Consider the following 8,839-nt stretch of genomic DNA (forward strand, 5'->3'; position numbering starts at 1 on the left):
TTATAAATCTCACGATATTTTGTAAATCTTGCAAGAAATTGCTGTTTTAAACTTTCAGGCAATTTTTTTGCGAGAGATTTTCATAAATCTCGTGATATTTGTCACTGGTTGCCGGTAGTATTTCCATACATGTTAAAGGCTCTGTTTAGGAGCTTGATTTGAGAGAGACTTGGGGATTCACTTAATACGCTTATCCCTGCTGCTGGTTGGGAACTCGGATTTGGGTGATGGTAGTGGAAATTGCTTTTGATTTTCCCTCTTCAACTACGGCACTGTTTGGTAATGCAATAGATAGAAAAACCTTGGTGGTGGACGTTTGACAGCTGTTAGCCGGGATGGGTGTTTATGGATTTGGGATGGGAAGTGAGGTCCTCTCTCTTTTGTATTTACACAAAAGAATGGAGTTTGGTAGCTGCTGCCACTTTTTCAAATCCATAATTTTCATCCGACTGCCAGTTTCCAAACGGAGCTTCCATCTTGACGGGGACTCTTCACGGGGACGTAGCTGTCAACTCCACTCTCATCACCCATTTTCATTCCCATTTCCTATCTCATCTCCGCTCAAAGAGTCAGGATCAGGTGCAATATGATTGCACAAAAATGGTGCATTAAGCACCCGATCGCCCTCCATCAGGTCTTGGGCCCCCACACCTGACAGGCCTGTCCCCAAAATTGAAGGGGTGATCAGGTGATTAATGCACAAATATTTATGCAATCATATTGCAACTCATCTGCCAGGGGAGGGTTATAAATATGCTGCTGCATCAATATCCATGTCTTTTGTCAGCGTTGTCTACTTGTAGGGGTGCATATATAGGAGTCCAATAATCTCAAGAAATTTAAAACATCATTATATATATAGGTGTCCAAATCCCAGATCATCATCATAAAATAATTCTAAAACAAACCACGAATGGGCTTCCATGTCTAATGAGCTAACCTTCTGATACCTCCACATTACACTTTCAGAGACAGAATCAGAGAGCAGTGAAATCTTACAGGCTAACCTTCTGAGAATCAGGCAGATGGATGGAATCTCCTGCTGTGGACTGGTGTCGAACCTTCTGAGGACCTGTAGCAATTGAAAAATAAGTTTAGAATAAGGATCGGAGCCTGTCCCTGGATTTAGTAGCAAGAAAAAAGAAAAGGGAAAGCCAAGCTTATGGTTACTACCCTTCACTGTAGTAGGGAGTTGATGATTGTCCTCAAAGCACTCCAGAGTGATGCTCTACAGACCTTAAAAATGAAACAAAAATGCAGATTTGTTAGAGGTGTATTATGTAGGGTGGGACTGGGCTGTGTAAACCTGAATCCAACCAAGAAACCAAATTGATTAGACCTGATCCGACCTTTTTATAATTAAAACACCCATGAGTTAGGTTGGATACTAGACATGGACAGGTAGTTGGTTAGATATTGTGCATGAAAATTTAAGATCTGATGAGTCATCCATTGTGGGGAGAGTGTCCTCACGTTGTCTGAATCGATCCATGGATCAATTCCTATAAGGTTTCTCTATTCTCTTTCTAATAGTAGTTTTTTTTTTGACAGAGAAAGCTGGGGTTAGTCCGACCCATACCAGTTATACAATTATACCATTTGGATTCCAACTTGCAACATCCCAACACAAGGTGACATGCACTAACTGCTCTTACTAGTCATGCGGAGCCGATGTTGGTTCTAATAGTAGGCTTGCAAAGAAAGAGAGGGCGTAGCTCGCCCTCCCCAGGTTCCTTGGCTAGAAACTGATATCATATTGGTTCTTCAAGATAAACACTCGAACTGTCCCCAAACCAATTTCTACCGAGACATGTATATATCCGAATTCAATTTAGGAGTTTATTTATTGGCAAAATTTTACTAAGCTACCACCGAGGTGGTATCCCATGTGGTAAGCGGGGTCCTGTTCCAAGCTGAAGGCCGAGGTTCGAATCCCTCTGCCACATGGGGGCTTAAGAGATATCTGGTAGGAGTCTCAACTTGCCTTTAAAAAGATTTTTTTTTACTAAGCTACCAGTCTCCCCGTTTGTATTTGCACTAAAATCTTACGGCCTCCTACAGTTATTAGCTGTCAATTCCAGAAGTTGGCAGCTACCACTTTTTCAAATTCATAAACTCCCTGTGACCACCAGTTCCCAAACAAAACCTTATGTCCGATTTGTACGTGAACCGACAAGGACTCGACTAATTCATACTTGAATTGAATGATTAAAAAAATTAATCGATTATATTAGGGCTGTCAATGGGTTGGGTTTATACCGGGTACCCCCGAACGTGAATCTTCAGGTATGGTAATGAAAAGTGCTGATCCTAAAAATATTGGGGTCAACCCAAACCTGACCCAACTAATATATGGGCCGGGTTTGGTTTATGATTTTTTGCTAGGTACCTGACCTGACTCAAGTGTTTTATATGTATTTTCAGTAAAAATCAATTTCTGAAATTATGCCGCTTCCGGTTTGGGATTCCATTTTGTGACCTGACAAAACCCAAACCCGGCAATATGTTATTTGGAAGGGGTTTGATTATACGCTGTGGGTCGGGTACCCAACCCGTTGACAGCCTTATACCTGAACCGATTTAAACTTTTATGAATTCATTCGTATTCCTACTAATTGTATGAATTTATCTATACGATACTTTTCTAATTCTGTTAATAAACACTAAAGTTTTGTTAGGTTTCATCTCAATTTTCACCTATCGGACTGGTTGTGAACCCATGCCACTTGGCAACCTACTCGCTTCATTCCCGATCAAACCAAAAAACTCAACAGCTATAGACCCAGATTTATTTGTATACAATTCCAAACTGATCTATGATCATATCTGGCCATGGAATGGTTGACCTGATGTCGACCAGACCCATAATGCATGACCATATATATATATATACCCAACCCAATTCCAAACTGATCTATGATCCTATCCGGCCATGGAATGGTTGACTTGATGTAGACCGGACCCATATGTTCAGTTCTCTCGCTCTATATTTATATAAAGAGAGAGAACTGAACATAATAGGCCCTCAATCAAGAGAAGATACAAGAAATACCTGAGTCTTACGTAATGCGAAGATGGAAGAGACGCGCGAAGATTGAAAAGCTCGTTATGGACAATGCGAGTAAATCTGGTGTTGACGAGAAGTGCCACATAGCCTCCCGTTACCAACAATTGTGTAGGTCATTCATGCATGTTGCTGATTTGGCATCGAGAAGTGAAGAAGGCTATGCATGTGTGAAAAAAGCTGCAACGGAGTTACTTGAAAACGTGGAGTTAATTCACATTAAGTCCGTTGCAGCCAATGAATACCAGCCGAAGATAATGGGATCGAACAACGTAGGTCAAAATCATGTTTCGCTTGACACTCCCGAGAAGTTGCGCCAAAGCGTAAACATTATCTTCAACAAGTCAATAGTGAATGTTGTTGATTATGATGGACATATTCATGAAGCGAAGGGTATCAAAAGAAAACCTGCCTCTGATCGCAGTCGTCGGAGGGCAAAGGGTGTAGTAGAATTGGTTGGCAAGAACAGGACTAAGAAACAACCAACCTGTAATAAAAGACAATAAAGCCCCTCGAATGAACAGGTATGTAAAACATTATATTGCTTCCCATTGCGTGAAGCTTGTCAAATAGCTAACTCGTGTAATGTCCATCATGCAGCAATACCCTGCAGAAGTACCACCAAACGTTCAAACCTACATTCCTCCCTACCAAGTTTCTGGCAACGATCGCTACAGTTTTACAAGTCTTTTGGTATGTAATCAATGTTGCGAGGAGGTATGCATTTCTTGTGAAACTTAATTCAGTGTCTAATATTTTATCTTTCATGACAGGCTCTGATGCATTCGACAGATAGGTATGGGACGCATGAATCTCGTGTGGGCTATTAATTTAGTTGTCATGCCTCTTTGCATGACCCGATCTCCACAATGCCTCTTGCGGTTCGTGGTTGGATTTGCTTAAATCGATAGATAGCGATTTTTTGCTTCTGCAGGAAGTCGATTGATGACATCACTGTATGGCAATTTGTGGTTATCGTTGATTAGCGATATGTGGCATCGCATCGTAGTGATTTGAGTGTATTGTTCGAATGTCAATCAAAGCGGGATGATAAAGGTTGTTCAAGTAAGCTTTTTTCGGGCAATGAGCAAGGTTGCAGTTCATCTTATGATCTAAGTATTCTATCACCTGCGCAGTTGAAAGCCTACTTAGATCATAAAATGAAGCACAACCTTGCTCAATGCCCCAAAAAAGCTTACTTGACCAACCTTTCTCATCTCGCTTAGATTCACAGTCGAACAATACCCTCAAATCAATATGCTGCGATGCCACAGATCGCTATTCAACGATAACCACAAATCGCCATACAGAGATGTCATCAATCGACTTCCTGCAGAAGCAAAAAATCGCTAACAGCCGCTACTCATAAATTGCTGTCTGACTCACAACACAAAGTATCCAGCGATGGCAACAAATCCTTGTCCAGCTGACAGCACATTCGCTTTCCCGCGATAACCACAACTGGCTACGCAGGGAATACGAACTCTACTTACGCAGCTCCAAGCGATAAGCACTAATTGAAGCTTACACAACATCGGTGCCATGCCTGGACGAAGAGAGATCAATCATGGAACAAAAAAGGAATTCCGTTCAATTTACCAACTTTAGTTGGCAAAGCTATGACGTAGCGTCGATTCAACTTCTTCTCCAGCAAATCTTTCGTGTTCCCGACACCTCCAATTGCCTTTTAAAATCATTATTGTTACCTTGTGAAAAGTTTTATCCATATATTATAAATAAAAGGCTACTCAATGTGTCTTTTCTCTTCCCCACCTCATTTCTTAAGAGGTAAGTAAACCTCTTCATCTGGTACAGGGGGGAACTTTGCTCGCTTTAACAGTGGAAGTGCAAGTGTGAGTGATACTCCACAATTTCTCACAATCGCTATGTAGTTCAACCCGTGGGATCTTTCCGATTCGTCGGGTTTTTATCAACAAACGTTTATTATCGCGTTATACTAGTATCGTTTAACACCGCAATTCGGTGTTGACTAACACCCTTTACAAAGGCCGAGTATTGCTGCACAAATCGCTTTACCGCGATAACCACAACTCGCTATGCAGCGAATATGAAGTCGAATTACGCAGTTCCAACAGATAACCATAAATGTTTGATTTGTCGTACAGTATTCATCGATCATGTTGGTTGAGCAGTACATCTTTTAGGTCATAAATAGTCGCACAAGTATTGGAAGGTGTGTTTGTCTTCTACTTCGTGAACCAGCAACAATCAAACCGACGGTTCCTTCATAAACCTGGAGATCCGCCCTCGAACATAGAAAATTGTAGTGGGTGAGGCAGACGAAGACAACTACACGACCAACGATGGCGAATCATGGGTATATTGTCTACACATCGTCTACATGTTCAGCAAAATCCGTCTCTTTCATGTCGTTTTTGCGATTTGTTTTTGTGTACTATATAATGTAATTTCAGTATCGTTCGTTGCAATGTCTGCATTCATTTCAGTCGAACATCCACCGACGAAGTTGGGCGAAAACTTAGTCAATCACTCCTGGAGGACATCAACCGAATGCGCAGTGAATTCGCACAATACAACATGATCAATAATTTTGTTAGTATGAAACTAGTAGCAGTTGTCTATATACGTAAGCCATGTGTACGTGCGTTAACAACACCATATTTGCTGCAAACAGACTATATCTGATTTCGTCAGTTATATTAAAAGCAACGCACCAAGCCAGACTGTAAGCGTCGTCAGCCCGTATTTCATGGTATATCGGTTGTATTTTATGTTACTTTTCATTATTGATTTAGTCCAATTGATTCGTATGTTAACGTTGGTGTTAGCAATGTTTCGGTTTGCAGACTATCTTACGCCGTTTGCCATACTTCTGTGGATTTCAAGACGGCATACCTTATTGGGTTAACGGTAATCACTACAGAGACCTTTTGTCAAGTGAAAAGGTAAGCAAACAAACCTACAGTGCAATATTACAGCATAACAGTGCTAACAACATTTTTTTGATCTATTTGCAGATATTGATTCCTACACTCTGGCAATCTGAAAAGCATTGGGTCTTATACGTGATGGATTTACACGAAAAACAACTATGGTGTTACAATTCGTTGGAAGTTGACAGTGGTTTACGGCTAGACATTTCCCATCTCGTAAGATTCCATCTATATGAGTATCGTGTCGTGTACTGGGGTCATGAATTTACTGTCGGCCGCATTATTCTCAGATCGGTTTCCTCAAAGCCATTTTGGGAGTCGATGTTAGCGAGTGGATCTATCGCACGGCATACCATGCTCCTTTACAAGATAATGGCGTTGATTGCGGCGTATTTGTAATGAAGTACATTGAAGCGATATACAATGGTGCAGAACCCTGTTTCGACGCTGTATGCCATTTCTTGGCCTTTGTTATTAGGGATTAAGTGCATGTCTATTGCTTCTACTTTACAATCTGTTTTTGCAGGTTGATATACCCGGATTCTGCGAAGAACTCTGCAAAAAATTGACATCCTTTCTAATTGCGGAGGAGAAACTGACGGAGGCGTCGCGAGGATCTAAAAGGCTTGTAATTGATAAAAGATGTGCGTTGAACCCGCGTGATTGACAGTCGTAGAGTGAGACTGCGATGTATGCAATGAACAAAGACTTGTAATGTTCGAAATGATAATATTCAACATCGCTATGAAATGTTGTATGCTTAAACATCACTTTATAGCTGACATATGAAAAAAGTGGTGAATAACAGCCATTAATGTCACTTTCGTAATTTACGAATAGTACAAAGCGATACGCTTGGTGGTCTAACGTCAACTACACTGCTACCACCATGAAAACTTGTGTAAGAATTTGAAAATTTCTTGAATTTTAAACGACGTTTTCTTCAATTATGATCTTGCAGACATATGAAAAAAGTATAGACGGATACGACAACTGCGTCGAAGCCGCCTATATACTCGATTCAAGAACAAGTCGTTTATGCAGAAATTGTTGATTTGTCGGTTCCTTATTCGCGAAGCAAAGTGGAACTATGTGTTGTGTCATTCAAATATTAATGAAACGTTCTATCACCCTCCGTCAGTTTTCGAGTATATACGTCAGTTTCATTAAACCAAAAGCAAATCTTAAGTAAAAATGCACTCCGCATTAATGAAATTGAACAATGTCATGCCAGAGGGCTATTCTCAATCGTAATCAATGCGATTGGACCAAGTTTTTGGATCTCAAATAAATCCACAAGTACGTCCACACGCGTCCCAAGAAATCGCCTTAGGTGTACATTATCGTCGGTTCAGCAATACACGGAATGCGATATTTAGAAATATCTTTCGCCGTACAGTATTTTTCATTGCTGAAGAACAACTTTACCAGCATTGGTTATGCGTATACAACACAAAACTATTTCTGAATACGATTTACTTTTCATAGAACACCCGTCACCGGAACGAGATGAACACCCGTCATCGGAACGACAGCTCCGCTGAGACCTCCTCGCTAGGGAAAGGAAGAGGACGTGGTGGAGCTCCTGCTGGCCACCCTCAGCGCGACTGCACCGACTGGGTTGCTGTCGAGGAGGAGGGCGAGAACGGTGATGGCGGGGCTCGTTAGGTTGTATAGACATCAATCAATAGGTTTCACTTTACATATTTTGTCTGCCGTTCTTTTTAAACTCAATCAATTTTCCGCATATTTCGTCGCGTATTACCGGCATATGTTCCTGCAACAAAACAGGTAATGTGAAACCAATATATAACAGGAATACCCAATAACATCGGATACAAAGCTCATACAGCGTGGAAACAAGGTTCTTCTCCATTGTATATTGCTTCAATATGCTTCATTACGAATATGCCACAATCGACCCCATTACTTTGTAACGGAGCATCGTCAGCACAGAGCAACATCCACTCGGCAATGTCGACACCCATAAGCCCGTTAAGGAATCCCGCCTGTGATAAAGGGATAATATATTACAGTCTGATCCACCTCGAATAGCTATGATTCACCTTTGGGCACAAGCTTACCAAATGCATAGCGTCGCGTTCTACGCCACTGTGGCAGTCCAATGAGTTGTAGCACCATAGTTGTTTTTCCTGAAAATTCATCTCGTATAGGACCCAATGGTCAGGATTTTGCCAGAGTGTAGGAAGTAAAATCTGCGAATCGATAAAATAATTTTTCATTCCAGAGATATATCGTGATGGGGATGTTACGACTAAACCTTGGAGAAGAGGTTTGTTCACTTACCTTTCCAAATTTCGAAATGTCTACGCACTCATCATCGCTGTTCCAACAAGGTAGTGCATCTGCGAATCCAATGTCGTATGGCTTTCGCCGGACGTACATCTGTTGCACGAAATAGTAAGGTTTAACCACCAAGAAACGTGAGTACGTCATAAAAGCAAACAAAACAACAGCGGCCCAGACATACCATGAAATAAGGGCTGATGATGCGTACTGTATTGCTCGTTGGGTTGCTCTGAATGTAATTGACAAAATCACACATTGTCTGGTTGCACAAATTTACGAACTTCAAAACATACAAACCGATGACCTAGAAATTGATAGTGGACAAATACTTACAAAATTACTGATAGTGTTCCCATCTGCAAATTCATCTTGCATCTGCTCGATGTCATCTACGAACTCGTCAGGGCGTTGTCGCCCACCCTTGCCTATGGATGTTGCATTGAGTGCACCATGAGCGTGGTATTTAGGATTCGACATTGAAATTATTATCTACAGTAAACAACACTAGTCCAAATACGACATGAAAAGGCAAATGTTCACTAAATCGCTC

The 8,839-nt window shown here is 41.2% G+C and overlaps 1 long non-coding RNA gene across 1 annotated transcript; it reads right to left on the reverse strand.

The window, feature by feature from the left end:
• Window positions 1-830: 830 nt before the first annotated feature.
• LOC149810558 (uncharacterized) lies at window positions 831-3,214 on the reverse strand. Its single transcript, XR_016429158.1, has 2 exons — window positions 1,174-3,214; window positions 831-1,072 (listed from the first exon to the last, which is right to left on the reverse strand). It is a non-coding gene; the product is annotated as an uncharacterized LOC149810558 (long non-coding RNA).
• Window positions 3,215-8,839: the final 5,625 nt, after the last annotated feature.

The sequence above is a fragment of the Nuphar pumila genome, unplaced genomic scaffold (genome assembly GCF_984573655.1).
Source record: "Nuphar pumila unplaced genomic scaffold, dmNupPumi1.hap1.1 HAP1_SCAFFOLD_299, whole genome shotgun sequence".
Classification (NCBI taxonomy): Eukaryota; Viridiplantae; Streptophyta; class Magnoliopsida; order Nymphaeales; family Nymphaeaceae; genus Nuphar; species Nuphar pumila.